General features: G+C 44.1%; 1 protein-coding gene and 1 pseudogene across 7 annotated transcripts in view; one reads left to right on the forward strand and one right to left on the reverse strand.

Moving 5' to 3' along the window:
- PCGF5 (polycomb group ring finger 5) overlaps positions 1–21,030 on the reverse strand; it is a 351,904-nt gene that overhangs the window by 235,140 nt on the left and 95,734 nt on the right. For 3 of the 7 annotated variants that reach the window (XM_063961672.1, XM_063961663.1, XM_063961664.1), the window contains exons 2-3: positions 9,706–9,802; positions 7,987–8,045 (exon numbers count right to left, since the gene is read on the reverse strand). The exons of 2 other annotated variants lie outside the window; for them this stretch is intronic. The gene's annotated coding sequence lies outside the window, so the exon portion shown is untranslated. The remainder of the gene's footprint in view (positions 1–7,986; positions 8,046–9,705; positions 9,803–21,030) is intronic. 2 more of the 7 variants (XM_063961667.1, XM_063961665.1) reach the window with 1 other exon arrangement.
- On the forward strand, positions 13,617–13,736 carry LOC134898462 (5S ribosomal RNA; annotated as a pseudogene).

Consider the following 21,030-nt stretch of genomic DNA (forward strand, 5'->3'; position numbering starts at 1 on the left):
CGAGCGTACACAATAAGGAAGGATTTTGAATCCCGGGTAAGACTCATACCAGCCACACCAATCACACTGTACAACTTGTGATCTGAACCCAGTTAACAGCATGATAATAGAGGAGCCTCTAGAAAAGATGGCTCACTACAACAATAACCCGAATTTTTTGGTAACAATAATTATGTACCAGTATTGCAGACAATCCGCACTTGGGATGGGCGCCCAGCATCCACTACGGACTACGAGAAATAGAATTATCGGTAAGTAAATTCTTATTTTCTCTGACGTCCTAGTGGATGCTGGGAACTCCGTAAGGACCATGGGGATTATACCAAAGCTCCCAAACGGGTGGGAGAGTGCGGATGACTCTGCAGCACCGAATGAGAGAACTCCAGGTCCTCCTCAGTCAAGATATCAAATTTGTAGAATTTTACAAACGTATTTGCTCCTGACCAAGTAACTGCTCGGCAAAGTTGTAAAGCCGAGACCCCTCGGGCAGCTGCCCAAGATGAGCCCACCTTCCTTGTGGAGTGGGCATTTTAAGATTTTTGGCTGTGGCCGGCCTGCCACAGAATGTGCAAGCTGAATTGTACTACAAATCCAACGAGCAATCGTCTGCTTAGAAGCAGAAGCACCCAGTTTGTTGGGTGCATACAGGATAAACAGCGAGTCAGATTTTCTGACTCCAGCCGTCCTGGAAACATGTATTTTCAGGGTCCTGACCACGTCAAGCAACTTGGAATCCTCCAAGTCCTTAGTAGCCGCAGGTACCACAATAGGTTGGTTCATGTGAAATGCAGAAACCACCTTAGGTAGAAAATTTGAGGACGAGTCCTCAATTCTGTCCTTTCAGAATGAACTATTAAGTAAGGGCTTTTATATGATAAAGCCGCCAATTCTGACACCCGCCTGGCTGAAACCAGGGCTAACTCGTCACTTCCATGTGAGATATTTTAAGTCCACAGTGGTGAGTGGTTCAAACCAATGTGACTTTAGGAAAACTCAACACAACATTGAGATCCCCAAGGTGCCACTGGAGGCACAAAAGGAGACTGTATATGCAGTACCCCTTTTACAAATGTCTGAACTTCAGGCACTGAAGCCAGTTCTTTTTGGAAGAAAATCGACAGGGCCGAAATTTGAACCTTAATGGACCCTAATTTTAGGCCCATAGACAGTCCTGTTTGCAGGAAATGGAGGAAACGACCCAGTTGAAATTCCTCTGTAGGGGCCTTCTTGGCCTCACCCCACGCAACATATTTTCGCCAAATGCGGTGATAATGTTTTGCGGTTACGTCTTTCCTGGCCTTGACCAGGGTAGGGATCTTCAGGATCCGGCGTTCAACCGCCATGCCGTCAACGCAGCCGCGGTAAGTCTTGGAACAGACAAGGCCCTTGCTGGAGCAGGTCCTTTCTTAGAGGTAGAGGCCACGGTTCGTCCGTGAGCATCTCTTGAAGTTCCGGATACCAAGTCCTTCTTGGCCAATCCGGAACCACGAGTATAGTTCTTACTCCTCTCCTTCTTATGATTCTCAGTACTTTTGGTATGAGGGGCAGAGGAGGGAACCCATACACTGACTGGTACACCCACGGTGTTACCAGAGCGTCCACCGCTATTGCCTGAGGGTCCCTTGACCTGGCGCAATATCTGTCTAGTTTTTTGTTTAGACGGGACGCCATTATGTCCACCTTTTGTTTTTCCCAACGGTTTACAATCAGGTGGAAGACTTCTGGGTGAAGTCCCCACTCTCCCGGGTGAAGGTCGTGTCTGCTGAGGAAGTCTGCTTCCCAGTTGTCCACTCCCGGAATGAACACTGCTGACAGTGCTATCACATGATTTTCTGCCCAGCGAAAATCCTTGCAGCTTCTGCCATTGCCCTCCTGCTTCTCGTGCCGCCCTGTCTGTTTACGTGGGCGACTGACGTGATGTTGTCCGATTGGATCAATACCGCCTGACCCTGAAGCAGGGGTTTCGCTTGACTTAGGGCATTGTAAATGGCCCTTAGTTCCAGAATGTTTTTATGAAGAGATGTCTCCAGGCTTGACCATAAGCCCTGGAAATTCCTTCCCTGTGTGACTGCTCCCCAGCCTCGCAGGCTGGCATCCGTGACCACCAGGACCCAGTCCCGAATGCCGAATCTGCGGCCCTCTAGAAGATGAGCACTCTGCAACCACCACAGGAGGGATACCCTTGTCCCTGGTGACAGGGTTATCCGCTGAAGCATCTGAAGATGCGACCCGGACCATTTGTCCAGAAGGTTCCACTGTGCGTGGAATCTGCCGAATGGGATTGCTTCGTAGGAAGCCACCATTTTTACCCAGAACCCTTGTGCATTGATGCACTGAGACTTGGTTCGGTTTTAGGAGGTTCCTGACTAGCTCGGATAACTCCCTGGCTTTCTCCTCCGGGAGAAGCACCTTCTTTCTGGACTATGTCCAGAATCATCCCTAGGAACAGAAAACAAGTCGTCGGAACCAGCTGCGATTTTTGGAATATTGAAAATCCAATCGTGCTGCCGCAACACTACCTGATATAGTGCTACACCGATCTCCAACTGTTCCCTGGATCTTACCCTTATCAGGGAATCGTCCAAGTAAAGGATAACTAAAATTCCCTTCCTTCGAAGGAATATCATCATTTCGGTCATTACTTCAGTAAAGACCCGGGGTGCCGTGGACCATCCCTACGGCAGCGTCCGAACTGATACAGTTCTGTACCATAACCTGAAATACCCTTGGTGAGAAGGGTAAATTTTGACATGAAGGTAAGCCTCCTTGATGTCCCGAGACATCATGTAGTCCCCTTCTTCCAGGTTTGCAATCACTGCTCTGAGTGACTCAATTTTGAATTTGAACCTCTGTATGCAAGTGTTCAAAGATTTTAGATTTTAGATTTTAAAATCGGTCTCACCGAGCCGTCTGGCTTCGGTACCACAATAGTGTGGAATAATACCCCGTTCCCTGTTGCAGGAGGGGTACCTTGATTATCACCTGCTGGGAATACAGCTTGTGAATGGCTTCCAAAACTGCCTCCCTGTCAGCGGGAGACGTCGGTAAAACAGACTTTTGGAAACGGCGAGGGGAATACGTCTCGAATTCCAATTTGTACCCCAGAAATATTATCTGAAGGATCCAGGGGTCTACTTGCGAGTGAGCCCACTGCGCACTGAAATTCATTGAGAACGGGACCCCACCGTGCCTGAATTTGTAAAGCCCTAGCGTCATACTGAGGGCTTGGCAGCGGCGGAAAAGGGTTTCTGTTCCTTGGAACTGGCTGATCTCTGCAGCCATTTTCCTCTCCCTCTGTCACGAGCAGAAAAGAGGAACCCTTTTGTCCGCTTGCCAACCAGGACTGCGCCTGATAATACGGCGTCTTATTTTGAGAGGCGACCTGGAGTACATCCCCTCTTTTAAGGCAATACTTCCAAATGCCGTTTGGAATCCGCATCACCTGACCACTTTACTGGAATAATTGGACAACGCACTTATACTTGATGCCAGTCGGCAACTATTCCGCTGTGCATCCTGCATATATAGAAATGCATCTTTTAATTGCTCTATAGGCAATAATATACTGTCCTTATCTAGGATATCATATTTCCAGTCAGGGAATCCGACCACGCCAACCCAGCACTGCACATCCAGGCTGAGGCGATTGCTGGTCGCAGTATAACACCAGTATGTGTGTAAATACATTTTAGGATACGCTCCTGCTTTCTATCAGCAGGATCCTTAAGGGCGGCCATCTCAGGAGAGGGTAGAGCCCTTGTTTTTACAAGCGTGTGAGCGCTTTATCCACCCTAGGGGGTGTTTCCCAACGCACCCTAACCTCTGGCGGGAAAAGGTATACTGCCAATAACTTTTTAGAAAATATCAATTGTTATCGGGGGGAAACCCACGCATCATCACACACCTCATTTTATTTCTCAGATTCAGGAAAACTACAGGAAGTTTTTCCTCATCAAACATAATACCCCTTTTTTTGGTGGTATTCATATTATCAGAAAAGTGTAAACTTTTTCCATTGCCTCAATCATGCAATGTGTGGCCCTATTGGAAATCACGGTTGTCTCTTCACCGTCGACACAGGAGTCAGTACCCCTGTCGGCGTCTGTATCTGAGGTAACGGGCGCTTTAGGGCCCCTGTATGAGACGTCTGGACATGCACAAGCTGAGTAGCCGGCTGTCTCATGTCAACCACTGTCTTTTATACAAAGCTGACACTGTCAAGCAATTTCAACAGTACATCCACTCAGGTGTCGACCCCCTAGGGGGTGACAACACAATTTCAGACACTCTACTCCGTCTCCTTATCATTTTTCTCCTCATACATGTCGACACCAACGTACCGACACACAGCACACACACAGGGAATGCTCTGATAGAGGACAGGACCCCACTAGCCCTTTGGGGAGACAGAGGGAGAGTTTGCCAGCACACACCAGAGCGCTATATATATACAGGGATAACCTTATATAAGTGTTTTTCCCTTTATAGCTGCTGTATTGTTATATACTGCGCCTAATTTGTGCCCCCCTCTCTTTTTTAACCCCTTTCTGTAGTGTAGTGACTGCAGGGGAGAGCCAGGGAGCTTCCCTCCAAATGAGCTGTGAGGGAAAATGGCGCCAGTGTGCTGAGGAGATAGGCTCCGCCCCTTTCTCGGCGTCCTTATCATCCTTTTTCTGTATGTTTTGGCAGGGGTTAAATGCATCCATATAGCCCAGGAGTTATATGTGATGCATTTATTTTAGCCATATAAGGTTTTTTTATCGATTTATTGCGTCTCAGGGCGCTGCCCCCCCCAGCGCCCTGCACCCTCAGTGACCGGAGTGTGAAGTGTGCTGAGAGCAATGGCGCACAGCTGCGGTGCTGTGCGCTACCTTATCTGAAGACAGGATCGTCTTCTGCCGCCGATTTTTCTGCCGGACCTCTTCGCTCTTCTGGCTCTGTAAGGGGGACGGCGGCGCGGCTCCGGTGACCCATCCAGGCTGAACCTGTGATCGTCCCTCTGGAGCTAATGTCCAGTAGCCTAAGAAGCCCAATCCACTCTGCACGCAGGTGAGTTCGCTTCTTCTCCCCTTAGTCCCTCGATGCAGTGAGCCTGTTGCCAGCAGGTCTCACTGAAAATAATAAACCTAAACTAAAACTTTCACAAAGAGCTCAGGAGAGCCCCTAGTGTGCACCCTTCTCGTCGGGCACAGAAATCTAACTGAGGCTTGGAGGAGGGTCATAGGGGGAGGAGCCAGTGCACACCAGGTGATCCTAAAGCTTTCTTTAGATGTGCCCAGTCTCCTGCGGAGCCGCTATTCCCCATGGTCCTTACGGAGTTCCCAGCATCCACTAGGACGTCAGAGAAAGGCCAATATTTGGTAACAGAGCCGGCCCTAACCAATATGAAGCCCTAGGCAAGATTTTGGCTGGTGCCCCTTAGCACCACCGCTAGTTCCACCTCTGACCCTGCACCCCTTTCCCAGCACCATCACCCCCAACCCATAGCAGTCCTTTTTTTTGTTTTCCTACCCCCTGTAATTTAAATAAGAACAGTGTGCACATTCGGCGCACAGGCCAAAAAGGTATGTGTTTTTGCTGGCAAGGGGCATGGCCACACAATAGTACCCCCAATTCAAATAATGCCTCACAGTAGTGCAACAATTTATTATACAATAGTGTCCCTTATTCACATTACATCACACAGTAGTACCACTTTACCTTATATACGTTACTCCTCACAGCAGTGCCCCTCATTCCCATAACATCATACTGAATTACTCCTTATTCACATTACACCACACCATATTGCTCTTTATTCTCATTACACCACACCATATTGCTCCTTATTCACATTACACCACACCATATTGCTTTTTATTCACATTAGACCACACAGTAGTGCCCTTTTTATACGTTATGCCACACAGTAGAGCACCTTATACACATAATGCCACACATTGGTAATGCATTTCTACACATAATACCACACAGTAATGCCCCTTACACATATGACACACGTTATTAATGTCCTTATAAACATAATGCACCTTACACATTATGCCAACCCTTATTAATGCCCTTATACACATAATTTCCCTTACACATATGCCGCACTGTGTTAATGCCCTTATACACATAATGACACACATAATGTCCCTTACACATATGCCGCACATTATTAGTGCCCTTATACACATAATGACACACATAGTGCCCCTTACACATATGTTACACATTATTAATGCCCTTATACACATAATGACACATAAACTGTAGTTCCTGGCGTAAGTCAACTGGCATCTCTGCTAAAGTCAGGTGCCTATTTTTTATGAAAATGCATCTTATTTGCGTTGCTATGTGGCTAGGATGCACAAGCAGCTTCTGCTGATTACAATGATATGCGGCATGCCTATATACTGTGTGCGACTGTGGATACGAAATGCTACACACAGAATACAGGCATGCCGCATATCATTTTAATCAGCAGAAGCTGCTTGTGCCCCTAGGCATACCAGATGCCCTAGGCAATTGCCTAGTTTGCCTATGCCTAGGGCCGGCTCTGTTTGTTAACATAAGAAAATAGTTTTGGCCTCAAGCACGTGGCCTTTAGTGACACCAGAAACAAACTGGATTAGAAATCCACAAAGCGCTCATCCTGGAAAAAAAAAGTTCTGATTAAAAAAAAAAAAGTACATAGTGGTAACAACATCAGCACATATTTTGGGGATGTGGAGGTAGAAAATAATGTCTTTCGGTTACAGATTTTTCAAAATTCCTTAATGGTCAATAAATGGTTCTGTACCATTTATGCTGGATTAGCATTCTCATACAAAACACTCCAGTAATTTCAACTTTCATATTTTTGCTAATAAAATTCCTCTCCTTGTTAATAACACAAATGTCAGTTCTATGTGGTTCTCCAGCAGCAGAATTTACTATTATAATTCAAAAAAGACAAGTTTCATCCAATAAATTCTTATAGCGGATACTTCTGCAGCCTTGTGTATTATCTGCAACAAGACTTGCACGTTTTTACCTGTAAACTATTTTATTTATTATATATATATAAATTAAAAAATAAATAAATAAATAAATAAAATAAAACTAAAAAAGTCAAGGTAATAATTTACCGAAAACACACTCCTTCAAATGTGACAATTTATGACATGCCCTTAGTCAGAGGTTAAAACTCCGCTATTACAGTCCAGGTTTACTTTTCAGGATATCCATGTTCGAGTCCAGAATCAAATTGACTGAGGTACTAAGTCACCTGTGCTCAAGCATGGATATCCTTAAAACTCAGACGGTAATCTCGGAGTTTGGGAACCTGTGCGCTAAGTGAACCCGATAGAGTAATTAATATGAAAACAAAGCAGAATGTATTCAAAGTGTCAAGAAAAGAAATCAGCAAGCAAACAAACACCATATATACAAGCGTGTCCTTACTAAGGGGCCCTACACATTTGACGATGCGCCGCCGAGGTGCCCGACGGCCGAAACGGCCGACGAGCGACCCGGCGGCGGGGGGGCAGTGACGGGGGGAGTGAAGTTTCTTCACTCCCCCCGTCACGCGGCTGCATTGAAGTGCAGGCAAATATGGACGAGATCGTCCATATTGGCCTGCATGCACAGCCGACGGGAGACCAGCGATGAACGAGCGCGGGGACGCACTGTCTCCACACTGAAAGATATGAACGAGTTCTCGTTCATTTATGAACGAGATCGTTCATATCTTTCAGAAAATCGGCCAGTGTGTAGGGCCTATAAGAGAAAACTGATTTTGCAGTGAACTACACAATCTTTATAGTAACTTTATTACCATCAGAAACATACATTGGGGATTAGAACAAAGGTGCATTGTGAAATGCCCTTTCTGCATTGGATTTACTTAATTGGAAACAATGTTCTCTTGTAGTATGATCTCTACATAGTTCTTAGCATTATTCTATCTTTATACAAGAATTACCTTTTTTTTAGATTTTTGATGGATACTTTGAACTTTACCTTGTCATTGCCTCTCAGTCATTATTTCTTCCCATTTCTCCAGGAAACTTTATTTTTCCCTTCATGATATTAAATACACAGTATTCCATTGTGAATCATATTATAGTAAAACAATGAAGACATATATATAGCAATACACAATTACCGTAATTAAAAAGTCCCTTAGATAGGAGTGTAACAACTTTCTTGCTCATTCAGCATAAATACCTGGGAAACCCCAATCATGGCCGTAACTAGGGTGGTGCCGAGTATGCCACCGCACATAGCGCTGCAGGATAGGGAGCGCTGTTGGCGACACTTGTCATTTATCTGTTTTAAATTTTAATTACATTCACTTGTAGCTTCCCCCCTTTTTGAAGCCCAGAATCTCCTGACCGTCCCTGTCTCCTTCCCCCACCCCTTCCATCATTAAAACCAATACAAAATTCATGAACTTAACTCGAGAGCTCTTTGTTATGACACTGTACTTTATTACATTTCAAGATGCTGACCTACTCTGGATTTTAACCCACTGCCTGTGGCATTGCAGTCAGACACTCTATTCATTTAGTTATCTGCCCTTGCATAGAAAGCTAGAGAATTCTAAGCTAAATAATTCTATTTGAAGCTTACCTTGTACTTTGTGAAAAAATGATCAGCATTGCAGCTGAGCAGATCAATGTACTGTGTGGCTGCATGGGATTGGATATGTGGCTGCACACTATATAGATCTGATTAATTGCAATGTAGATTATTTTATTTTACAAAGAACAAGTAGCTTCATAGAGTTAGAAATTGAATAGTTTTTGTGCAGGAGCAAATAGCTCAATGAGTAGGGTGATTGGAAAGTAACAAGTTAAAATCATGGGTATGGCAGTATATTGAAATGTGTTATTTAATAAAGGGTATTGTAACTGAATAACAATGAGCTCTCAAGTTAAGTGCATGAATGTGGTATAAAGAGGATTTGTATCCAAATCCATTTTCTTGCAGTGTTCTCTAAATGTGTGTATAATATATAAAATGTGAGACGTGGCAGCATAGCATGGGCTTTCTCTGGGATCGATTTTGTCATGCCCCATCCCCACGAGATTATGTGCCTTACTCCCCTTTTGGAAAAATGGGTGGAGGGGGGGGGGCACAGATTCACTTTCTGGCACTGTGAATCATTCCGAGTTGATTGCTCGCTGCCGTTTTTCGCAGCGCAGCGAACAGGTTACTACTGCGCATGCGTATGCACCGCAATGCGCAGGCGTGCCGTACGGGTACAAAGCGGATCGTTGCTGGAAGATGAATTTAACGAAAAATCCATTCGCACAGCCGATCGCAAGGAGATTGACAGGAAGAGGGCGTTTCTGGGTGGCAACTGACCATTTTCAGGGAGTGTTTGGAAAAACGCAGGCATATCCAAGCGTTTGCAGGGCGGGTGTCTGACGTCAATTCCAGGACCAAAAAGACTGAAGTGATCGCAAGGGCTGAGTAAGTCCACAGCTACTCAGAAACTTCAAAAAACTTTTTCGTCCCGCTCGGCTGCACATGCGTTTGCACACTTGCAAAGCGAAAATACACTCCCCCGTGGGCGGTGACTATGCGTTTGCATGGCTGCTAAAAGTAGATAGCGAGCGATCAACTCGGAATGACCCCCACAGGGCACAAAAAGTCTAGTTACGGCTCTGACTCCAATACATTGAGGGAGCAATCATGATTTCCCAAAAGGCAGCAGATCTGCCTTGTACTCACTTCCAAAGAATGGATTTATGGCACTGTACAGCGGTGTCTTTCCCGTGATGATGTGATTGATGCCCTACGACATTTCCTTAGTGGCCAGGTAAAAAGTCTGAAAGTAAGAATAAAAATGTAACTAAACGAATAACATTTCAAAAGTAGCTTGATAGCCTGTGTTTATTATGGTAAACACTAGTAAAGACACTAGTGCTCCGCTCCACCCCATCCACTACCCCCTGCTGGCTCCGGTCTGTCCGCCAAACCCAGCTCCACCCTGCAAGCTCAACCCCTGTTTCGTCCCACCCCCTCCTTTCATACTCACTCCTCCCTTAGATCTCTTCCGTCTCCCTCACTGTGGAAGCCATTGAGGCATGTGTCCTAGTTCGATGGACTGCACATTCAAGAGACAGGACAGACTCATGAAATTATTATATAGATTCTTTTCCAATGAGCAGGGAATTAGATGATTGAAACATACCTTACTATACCAAAATAGGTCACTATCCATCAGAGTCGTAACTACGTGTGTGCCTGACTCATTACAAGCCGCCTGAGACGAAAGGAGCAGCAGCGCCGGAGGCAGGGGAGGAGGAGGAGGGAGCCGCAGCAGTGCACTGTAATTGGTGGCGCTGCAGCTGTCCCTCTCCTTCCACATAGGCTGGCCGCCGCCGCCGCTGTAAATGCTGGGATGCGCTCCCCTCATCCCATCATTCACAGCGGCGGTGGCCAGCCAATTTGGAAGGAGGGACAGCTGCAGCGGCGCCACCACCAATTACAGTGCGCTGCTGCGGCTCCTGAGTCCCCATCCCTCCTCCCCTGCCTGGGATCTGCCAGCAGCTGCTGCACCGAGGAGTCTGACTGCCTGAGCCAGCAGGGAGACAGTAAGTATCATCTATTCTGACTGTCTGTCTGCCTATCTATCTATTCTGTCTGTCGTAATGTGTAAAAAGGGGGACTGTCTGCCATAATGTGTAACAAGGGGGACTGTCTGCCGTAATGTGTAACAAAGGGGACTGCCTGCCGTAATGTGTAACAAGGGGGACTGCCTGCCGTAATGTGTAACAAGGGGGACTGGCTGCCGTAATGTATAAAAAGGGGGACTGCCTGCCGTAATGTGTAAAAAGGGGGACTGGCTGCCATAATGTGTAAAAATGGGGACTGGCTGCCATAATGTGTAAAAAAGGGGACACTGTCTGCCGTAATGTGTGAAAAGGGTAAGCTGTCTGACGTAATGTGTAAAAAGGAGACGCTGTCTGCCGTAATGTGTAGAAAGGGGTACTGTCTACCGTAATGTGTAAAAAAGGGGACTCTGTCATAATGTGTAAAAAGGGGACACTGTCTGCCGTAATGTGCAAAAGGTGGACTCTGCCGTAATGTGTAAAAAGGGGACGCTGTCTGCTGTAATGTGTAAAAAGGGGGACTGTCTGCCGTAATGTGTGAAAAGGGTAAGCTGCCTGACGTAATGTGTAAAAAGGAGACGCTGTCTGCCGTAATGTGTAGAAAGGGGTACTGTCTACCGTAATGTGTAAAAAAGGGGACTCTGTCATAATGTGTAAAAAGGGGACACTGTCTGCCGTAATGTGCAAAAGGTGGACTCTGCCGTAATGTGTAAAAAGGGGACGCTGTCTGCTGTAATGTGTAAAAAGGGGGACTGTCTGCCACAATGTGTAAAAAGGGGACGCTGTCTGCCGTAATGTGTAAAAAGGGAGACTGTCTGCCGCAATGTGTAAAAAGGGGGACTGTCTGCCGCAATGTGTAAAAAGGGGGACTGTCTGCCGTATTGTGTAAAAATGGGGACTGGCTGCCATATTGTGTAAAAAGGGGGAGTGGCTGCCGTATTGTGTAAAAAGGGGGACTGGCTGCCGTATTGTGTAAAAAGGGGGACTGGCTGCCGTAATGTGTAAAAAGGGGACGCTGTCTGCCGTAATGTGTAAAAAGGAGACGATGTCTGCTGTAATGTGTAAAAAGGAGACGCTGTCTGCTGTAATGTGTAAAAATGGGGACTGTCTGTCGTAATGTGTAAAAAGAGGACGCTGTCTGCGTAATGTGTAAAAAGGAGACGCTGTCTGCCATAATGTGTAAAAAGGGGGACTGTCTGTTGTAATGTGTAAAAAAGGGACGCTGTCTACCGTAATGTGTAAAAAGGGGATGCTGTCTGCCGTAATGTGTAAAAAAGGGGACGCTGTCTGCTGTCATGTGTAAAAGGGGCTCTACCTGTAGTGACACTACTGTGTGGTGTAGTTTGAATAATGGAGACTACTGTGCACCGTAATAATGGAGACTACTGTGCACTACTGTGTAGTTTGAATAATGGAGACTACTGTGCACCGTAATTGGTATTATTTTGTGGCCATACCTCTTCCCCATGAAGCCACGCCCCTATTTTACATAAAGGGGGGGCACCACTGCCGTTTCTTGCACACAGCGCAAAAATGTCTAGTTACGGCACTGTTATCTATGTCTATACATGCAACTTTTAGTCATAAGAAAGGGTGATCACATGAGGACCCCCAATCATTTCAAAAAGCTGGTTCCAATACTCTCAAGCATTAATAAAGACAAAAGTCTTACGATTATATATTTGCGCATATATGCTTAAGTTATCCTACATTTTCAAGGTGCTTCCACTAATAGGAAGGTCCCACACATCATTGTGATTTCTCTGAATTTACCAATTCCTATTTTCTCTCTGAAAATCATTTTTCTCTTTACTTCCCCACCAAATGTAACCTTGAGGCTATTGACAACTATGGGGTTATTCAGGTTTGTTAGCAATTGGATAAATCCATGTTGCACGGCAGGTGAGGCAGATGTAACGTGCAGAGAGAGTTAGATTTGGGTGGGTTATACTGTTTCTGTGCATGGTACTGGCTGCTTTATTTTTATACTGCAATTTAGATTTCAGTTTGAACACACCCCACCCAAATCTTACTCTCTGTGCACAATACATCTGTCCCACCTGCAGTGCAACATGGTTTTGCCCAATTGCTTACTTTTTTGGTTTGCTAACAAACCTGAATAACCCCCTATGTCCTTCTCCTTCCTAGTAGACTCACTGCCCTGACCAACCTGTTTTTGTATACCATACTGTAGGTTCTAAAACTCTGTTCTCAGGAGCAGAGTGAGTTGCATTTTTTTTATTTTCTATATCCCAGCGGCTGTTTATACACAGGTTTTTCCAGAAAATACTGGAAATTGCCTAAAAATACTGTCATATAACCATTTGGTTCTTTCATTATAATTCTGACAATATTAGCCTTTATACATCACTGTACATGTTTGCATTGTGAATATATATTAGAGCTAGCATATGTTGCCATTTGGCTCATTTTTTTCTTACAGTGTATTTGCCAGTGGGCACAGAAAAAGGTTCTTTTCATACAGATAAGGCATGGCTAGCTCTAGGGTATATCTACAAGTGTTGTGAGCAAGGTACTCTAGTGAGAACAAGGGGCATCACGGCATATGTGGATATACCTTGCTACAATTGCTTAGACTGCACATAAGCACAAAGCATTTTTACAGTGAAGGTACCACCATATTTGCCGCCCCTTTATATACATCAATTTTTGATTCCCGCTATACTTGCAGGAATATATGTGCTGAGTAATCTTACTAGGCACATAGCTATACAATATCTAAGGATCTTAATGGCCATACTGGTGATTTAATTGTTCAGTGTTGGGTACAAGGAATACCTTGTTTTGGATGGCATGTGGTACTTATGAGCTTTTCCACGTAATAGACCTCCATCTTACCAGTATTGTTTGTCTATGGTCAATGTGTTATCTGTACACTCAATAGAGAATTATACAGTTTCTCATACTTATGGTACTGATGTTACATGTGTTTTCAAACCCGCATTATTGTGGATATCCAGTGGTTGCCATATATACAACTTTAGTGATAAGACAAGCAAGCCTAATATTTGCGGACATTCCCCACTGGAGATGCCCAATCTCCTCTGATCTTGGAAGCCAAGCAGTGGAGGGCCGAGTTAGTACTCGGATGGGAGACCACCTAGAAATACCCTGGTACTGCAATAAACTTTGCTGCCTAATTGTGCATCACTCGCAATAACATCATTTGGTACACGGACTCATATGACCTATGATTTAATTTACTGTGACAGAAATTTCCTAATTGGACATCTGCAGAACAAATGATGGTCATTTAAACAAATGAGGAACACTATGTGATAACATATTTAATTGGCCTAAGATATCAATTTCCGGCTCTTATATTGTGGTATTCATACCACTAATTTTATAAATTGTTATTATATTTTCGCAAAGTTATTGATCCACACACAAGTGACTCCAACATTCTAGTTTTAACTAAAACTTAATAAAGGTATGATTTTATCTGTATTAAATACAATATACGAATCCCTCTGAATTAGAGTGCTCCCACACAAGAGTCTACTTTCCAATTCTCTTCTTTGGTCCTTTTTTCTGGCAATTCCCAGATGTTAGGCTCCTGCGCACCCACAGGACCCGTTCTGCACATATGCACAACGACTCCTGCGATCACGGCGCAGTAATGTGAACGCCTCTGCCTGATTGGCAGGCAGAGGCTTTAGCGGGGAACGACCGAGGCGTGTCGTCCCCGTTTTCGGGAGTGGCAATGCCAAAGACTGCATCGTGAGACGCAGTTTCTTGGCCTCGCAAGACGCCCTGTGACGGCAAATCTGGGTTCGTGATGTTAATCTGAGATGCAATCACATCATAAATGTAGGGAGTACTGTAGGTGGTATGCACCACCTCCTGCATTTGCATTACTAAGGACTGCAAATGCAGAGCTATTGCAAGCAGCTTTGCATTTGCATTCCTTAATTAATAAGACCCAGAAATAATAATCAATTAAGAAATACTGATATCCATTAAGAAATAGTGATATCCACTACTCATTATCTAACTCGATAAAACAAAAGAATGTAGCTCAAGGAGACAGCTAGCTACTGATTCTTACCTAACTGTGTGCCCTGTTTAATTGAATTCAAATACATGCCAAGTATACAGTAATACAATGATCATATTCCAGTTGTTTTAGAAGGGCTTCAGACAAATCCAATCATTACAAAGTATTTTTTTGCCACATATCAAATTCAAACTGCAGCCAGTATAGTTCCCTACTAACCTGCATTAAGAAAAAAACAAACAAAAATAAAACAGCAAGTATTTAGCCTACATGCTCTAATAACTCTCTGCAAGTTTGTTGACAATATTTCCTTACTTTACACTCATATATAAAAGGGACAAATCCTCCAATAAAAAGCTGAGTAGATTGCAGTATCTTATTCTAAAAGCTTTTATAATTACACAATAAATTGGTGTAACTAAGTACTTAAAACGATACTGCAAATGTTTCTTTCCACTTTTTGGATAGGTTTGGAAGAAAGCGGATACAATCTGTATGGGCATATTAGACGATCATAAATAGGAAGTTATTTTTTATGATGAGTGAAAAGCTTTAACTGCAGAGTTCAGATCTGGCTTACATATTAGTACATGCGTGGCAGTAACTTGGAGCATATAGTAGACTATTATGCAATTTATTTAAGCCATTTATATCTTTACCCAGATATACCTACCATCATATTATCAGCTTGGATCAGGACCGGCGGCATGCCATGACATCAAAAGTGTGTGCCATATGCACTGGAATGTCCATTTACCATTGCAGGGCTATGGGTCTTACCTCCCAAGTTCTGGGCAATAGAGACAATGCATTTGCAAACGTAACAGCGGAAACAGAGCCCTCAAATAGTACTATCATACTGTATCTACATCAGGGTGGTTGAGAAATATGCCCAGCAAGTGATGCTGAATTAGGTATATTTGCTTTAAAAAGAACAATATAAAATACATTTTACCAAGTACATTTACTTATTTGATTATTGGCGTAAACATCATCCATATTTTCTACAAACATTCTGAAAATATGATAGCTGGGCAGGTACAGTAATTCAAATTCATGTGAGTTTCTTGACCAACAGTGGTAGATTTGGACTCATTTACCATTAGACCTCCCAGTGAGAAGAAAATAAATAAATATCACAATAAAATATGCAATACTGAGACAGGATTACTACACATAGCAGTTACACTGACCGGACCTCCAGAGAGAGAAATATAGTAATGGACAACTCCTATTACTGCTCAGCACCACTGTCAGTTGACTGCACATACTGATAGTGAAGAGGCCAAGTTTATAGAGTATGTGCATACAGAAGAGTCCACATACACTTATCCTCAATATACCTTACGGAGGGAGTGAGCTATGTCGAGTGGTGTAGTCTTTTTTCTCTCAAATGTGTATCTTAATCACAATGTGATATGACAAGACTCCTTCACAACACTGCTTAATTTTATATGCAACACCTGTATACAGTATCTGTGTGCGACTGAGTCTGAATCTGTATACGAAGCCTATTGGAACTTTATGTGAAAAAAAGCTGGTGCCACTGCATCATACCACTTCGTTTACAGATTCAGACTCAGTCAAATTAAACAATGCAGTATCGTGCAGCAGTTTTCTCACATTGCATTGCTATCAAAATGCACATTCGAGCAAAAAGACTCTTGGCACAAGCCAAGTCGCATGGGGCCTGGTGAGCCAAGAAGGGATATTCGTCACAACTGCAGCAATAGTGTCTCCTTCAGAAAGCCTCCAGTGCAGAGGCAAAACTAGTCAGAGGTGTTTCCATTGTGTCTTTCCAAGCTGGCTGAACTCTGATTATTCATCTTATATTGTATTGTTTGCTGGAAGTGCTGCTAATTGATCTCCAACACACTGGTTGTTAGCCATGGCTGTTGTAGGAAATTAATACCTGGTAAGTTTGCAGCAATCCTTTTGTTGCTGGTTTCAGGTTCATAATAATACTAAAACCTTACAAGTTGAAGTCCTTTGGCTTCATTACCTGCTTCCCTACTCATCTTGATTGGATTGCATTGATTCAACGGGATGTAGTTATGTGACTGGCGGTCAGGAGACAAATATCGGCACCTACATCCCACCTCCTCACTATTCTGACAGTCGACATGCCGACTAACAGGGACTATTCAGACTCATGGGTGTCCATGACACCCTGTGCTCACCACCGAACCTGCAAGGGGCTTCGTTGTGCTCACCTCCCCCCCCCCCCGCCCCCCCTTCTTCCCCGGGCATCTAAATGCCGGGATCCTGCCACCGGTATTGTGACCGACGGTCACACATACCCAACCCGATTCAACAATGTCTGTTTTTATTTTAAGTGACCTTTGTAGAAAGGACCCCAAGGGGATTGGAACAGTTCTGGAAAATGAATCCTGTACATAAGTCCGGACTCTATTCACAGTAACTGGGATTCTTTAGTTCCTATTTCTTATTCACAGCTCCTTTATTGATTGACATTACTTGTATCAGTTTTATCAAATGAATTATAAAAGCATTGGAGAGAACCACTGAAGTGCCAAAAGTCATGGGTTAGGTGCCTAGTATTGTGTAGGACTCCTCTAGCCAGGCACAGCGCAGCAACTCGATGTGGCATCAATTCCACAAGTGAACGAAGACCTCTAGAGAAAGGTTTAGCCATGCCATCTGGAAAGCTTTCCACAGCTCCCTGATATTTGTAGGTGCAGGATTTTGGGGGCAAATGGAGAAGAGCCCTAGTCAGGGAGGTGACCAAGAACCAGGTGGTCACTCTGTCAGAGCTACAGCATTCCTCTGTGGAGAGAGGAGAACCTTTCAGTAGGACAATCATCTCTGCAGCAATCCACCAATCAGGCCTGTATGGTAGAGTGGCCAGATGGAAGCCACTCCTTAGTAAAAAGCACATGGCAGCCCATCTGGAGTTTGCCAAAATGCACCTGAAGGACTCTCAGACCATGAGAAACAAAATTCTCTGGTCTGAAGAGACAAAGCTTGAACTCTTTGGCGTGAATGCCAGGCGTCATGTTAGGAGGAAACCAGGAACCGCTCATCACCAGGCCAATACCATCCCTACAGTGAAGCATGGTGGTGGCAGCATCATGCTGTGGGGATGTTTTTCAGCGGCAGGAACTGGGAGACTAATCAGAATAGAGGGAAAGATGAATGCAACAATGTACAGAGACATCCTGGATGAAAACCTGCTCCAGACTGGGGCGACGGTTCATCTTTCAGCAGGACAACGACCCTAAGCACACAGCCAAGATATCAAAGGAGTGGCTTCAGGACAACTCTGTTAATGTCCTTGATTGGCCCAGCCAGAGCCCAGACTTGAATCTAATTGAACATCTCTGGAGAGATCTGAAAATGGCTGTGCACCAACGCTTCCCATCCAACCTGATGGAGCTTGAGAAGTGCTGCACAGAGGAATGGGTGAAACTGCCCAAAGATATGTGTGCCAAGCTCGTGGCATCATATTCAAAAAGACTTGAGGCTGTAATTGCTGCCAAAGTTGCATCAACAAAATATTGAGCAAAGGCTGTGAATATTTATGTACATGTGATTTCTTAGTTTTTTATTTTTGATAAATTTTCAAAAATCTCAAAACGTTTTCCACGTTGTCATCATGGGGTATTGTGTGTAGAATTTTGAGGGAATGTACTGGATGTACTGTATATATATATATATATATATATACATACACATACATACATACAGTACATATATACACATATTGAAGAGCTGAAAGACTGGCGCTAGAATAGCCTGCCTTAGGTTATATACCCCCCTCAGATTTCACCACACATCTACAAAACAACCAACAAAGTACAACAATTTAGGAGGTGTACCACCTAGGGCGCTGATATAACAAGAACAATGTATATGAGACGTTCCTATCTTAAAGTTTTTCCTGTGTCCAGCCTTCAGTCTGCTTGACGCTTGGTGCTTGTGCAAAGAATTCAGTACATAAAAAACATAAAAAAACACACAATAGTGTAATACAATTTTAACAAATGTGTACATGAATATGAACACCGTGATAGCACTATTTAACATGAATGTGAAAAGGTGATTTTAGACAGCATGTAGCATCTCCACTAGATGAATGCACCATGCCCTATAATATTATTAAGTGCCTGAATTTAGTGGACTTGTAACGGTGAAGAGCGTACCCCACTCACTGACTAATGATGTGGAGTAATCATATAAAAGTATCGTTAAGTGAAGAGAAGAAGGCGTACCCCACTCACAGTGTTACAGGTGAGTTGAAGCTCATCAATGTATCTTTATCTGAAGGGATCCTATGATGCTTACGCAGCCAAACTAGATGTAGTTTTACTCCAGATGGATCCCAGAAAGAAAGCAAAATATCCAATGTGTAGTACAGATTTTATACACTTGACACAATAGTATAACAACTATTGAGACACGTACTTATAAGTCATTAGTATGCGTTCTTACGGAAGGTATATAGACGTACCAAAACTCACTTTAAAATAAAAAAAGTAATGCACATCATGGTATCTTTAAATATTCTTAGATGAAAGAAAAGGGTAATATGCGTACCGAACTCACAGTGTTAGTGGAGATTTTCAAGGCACGTAAAGGTATCTTTTCTTTTCCAGTCTTTATTAAAAAAAAAAAAAACTTATATCCGGCAAATAGTAAAATCAGGAAAAAGTTTTTATTGAATGAAGACTGGAAATGAAAAGATACCTTTAGGTGCCTTGACAATCTCCACTAATATACTATGGGGTATATGCAATTGCGGTCGAATTCCCGAAATTGTCGAATTTCGGGTCATTTTCGACCAAAAAAAAAAATCGCCTATGCAATTCAGTGCTTTCCGACCAAAAAACGGACTTTCAAAATTCGACTTTTTGAAATTCGAATTTTTGCAAATTCGACTTCTCTGCAATGATACAAGTGCTGCAATTCGACCAAAGCATATTCAATTCAAGTTTGGAAATTCGACAGCAGGGCTTTTAGACAGCAAATTCGTCATTTTCAATCCGCCACACTTTGGAGGGTGAAAACAAATAAAAAAATTTTAAACATGTTTTTTTTGGTGTTTTTTTTTTTGGGAATAGCAGATCTATTTATATTAGAAGGGATTAGGTACTTTTTTTTTTTTTTTTGGGAGGCACAAATATTATTTATATATTTTTTAAAATATTTTTTTTTTTTTTTTTTTAATGCTGGAACGGTAAAATCTAAAAAAAAAATGGCGTGGGGTCCCCCCTCCAAAGCATAACCAGCCTCGGGCTCATTGAGCTGGTCCTGGTTCTAAAAATGCGGGGGAAAAATTGACAGGGGATCCCCCGTATTTTTAAAACCAGCACCGGGCTCTGCGCCTGGTGCTGGTGCCAAAAATACGGGGGACAAAAAGAGTAGGGGTCCCCCGTATTTTTAACACCAGCATCGGGCTCCACTAGCTGGACAGATAATGCCACAGCCGGGGGTCACTTTTATGCCGTGCCCTGCGGCCGTGGCATTAAATATCCAACTAGTCACCCCTGGCCGGGGTACCCTGGGGGAGTGGGGACCCCTTCAATCAAGGGGTCCCCCCCCCAGCCACCCAAGGGCCAGGGGTGAAGCCCGAGGCTGTCCCCCCCCATCCAATGGGCTGCGGATGGGGGGGCTGATAGCCTTTTGTGATAATAAAAAGATATTGTTTTTTCCAGTAGTACTACAAGTCCCAGCAAGCCTCCCCCGCAAGCTGGTACTTGGAGAACCACAAGTACCAGCATGCGGGAGAAAAACGGGCCCGCTGGTACCTGTAGTACTACTGGGGAAAAAATACCCAAATAAAAACAGGACACACACACCGTCGACAGTAAAACTTTATTTCATACGTCGACACACACATACTTACCTATGTTCACACGCCGACATCGGTCCTCTTCTCCATGTAGAATCCACGGATACCTGAAAAGAAAAGTTCAATATACTCACCTCAGCCATGGTCCAGAGATACATCCACGTACTTGGCAACAAAACAAACCGCAAATACCCGACCACCGGACTGAAAGGGGTCCCATGCTGACACATGGGACACCTTTCCACGAATGAGACCTGTCAGTGACAGCTGTCACAGACAGGTCTCTAAGCCAATCAGGAAGCGCAACTTCGTTGCGCTCACCTGATTGGCTGAGCGCTGTCTGTACTGTGACAGCGCATCGCACAGCTCCCTCCATTATATTCAATGGTGGGAACTTAGCGGCTAGCGGTAAGGTCACCCGCCGGTCAGCGGCTGACCGGCGGGTGACCCCACCGCTACCCGCAAAGTTCCCACCATTGAAAGTAATGGAGCGGCTTTGCGAGGCGCTGTCACAGTACAGACAGCGCTCAGCCAATCAGGTGAGCGCCACGGCAGTAGCGCTTCCTGATTGGCTGAAGGGACATCAGTGACAGGAGTCACGTGATGTC

The sequence above is a fragment of the Pseudophryne corroboree genome, chromosome 3 (genome assembly GCF_028390025.1).
Source record: "Pseudophryne corroboree isolate aPseCor3 chromosome 3, aPseCor3.hap2, whole genome shotgun sequence".
NCBI classification, from domain to species: Eukaryota; Metazoa; Chordata; class Amphibia; order Anura; family Myobatrachidae; genus Pseudophryne; species Pseudophryne corroboree.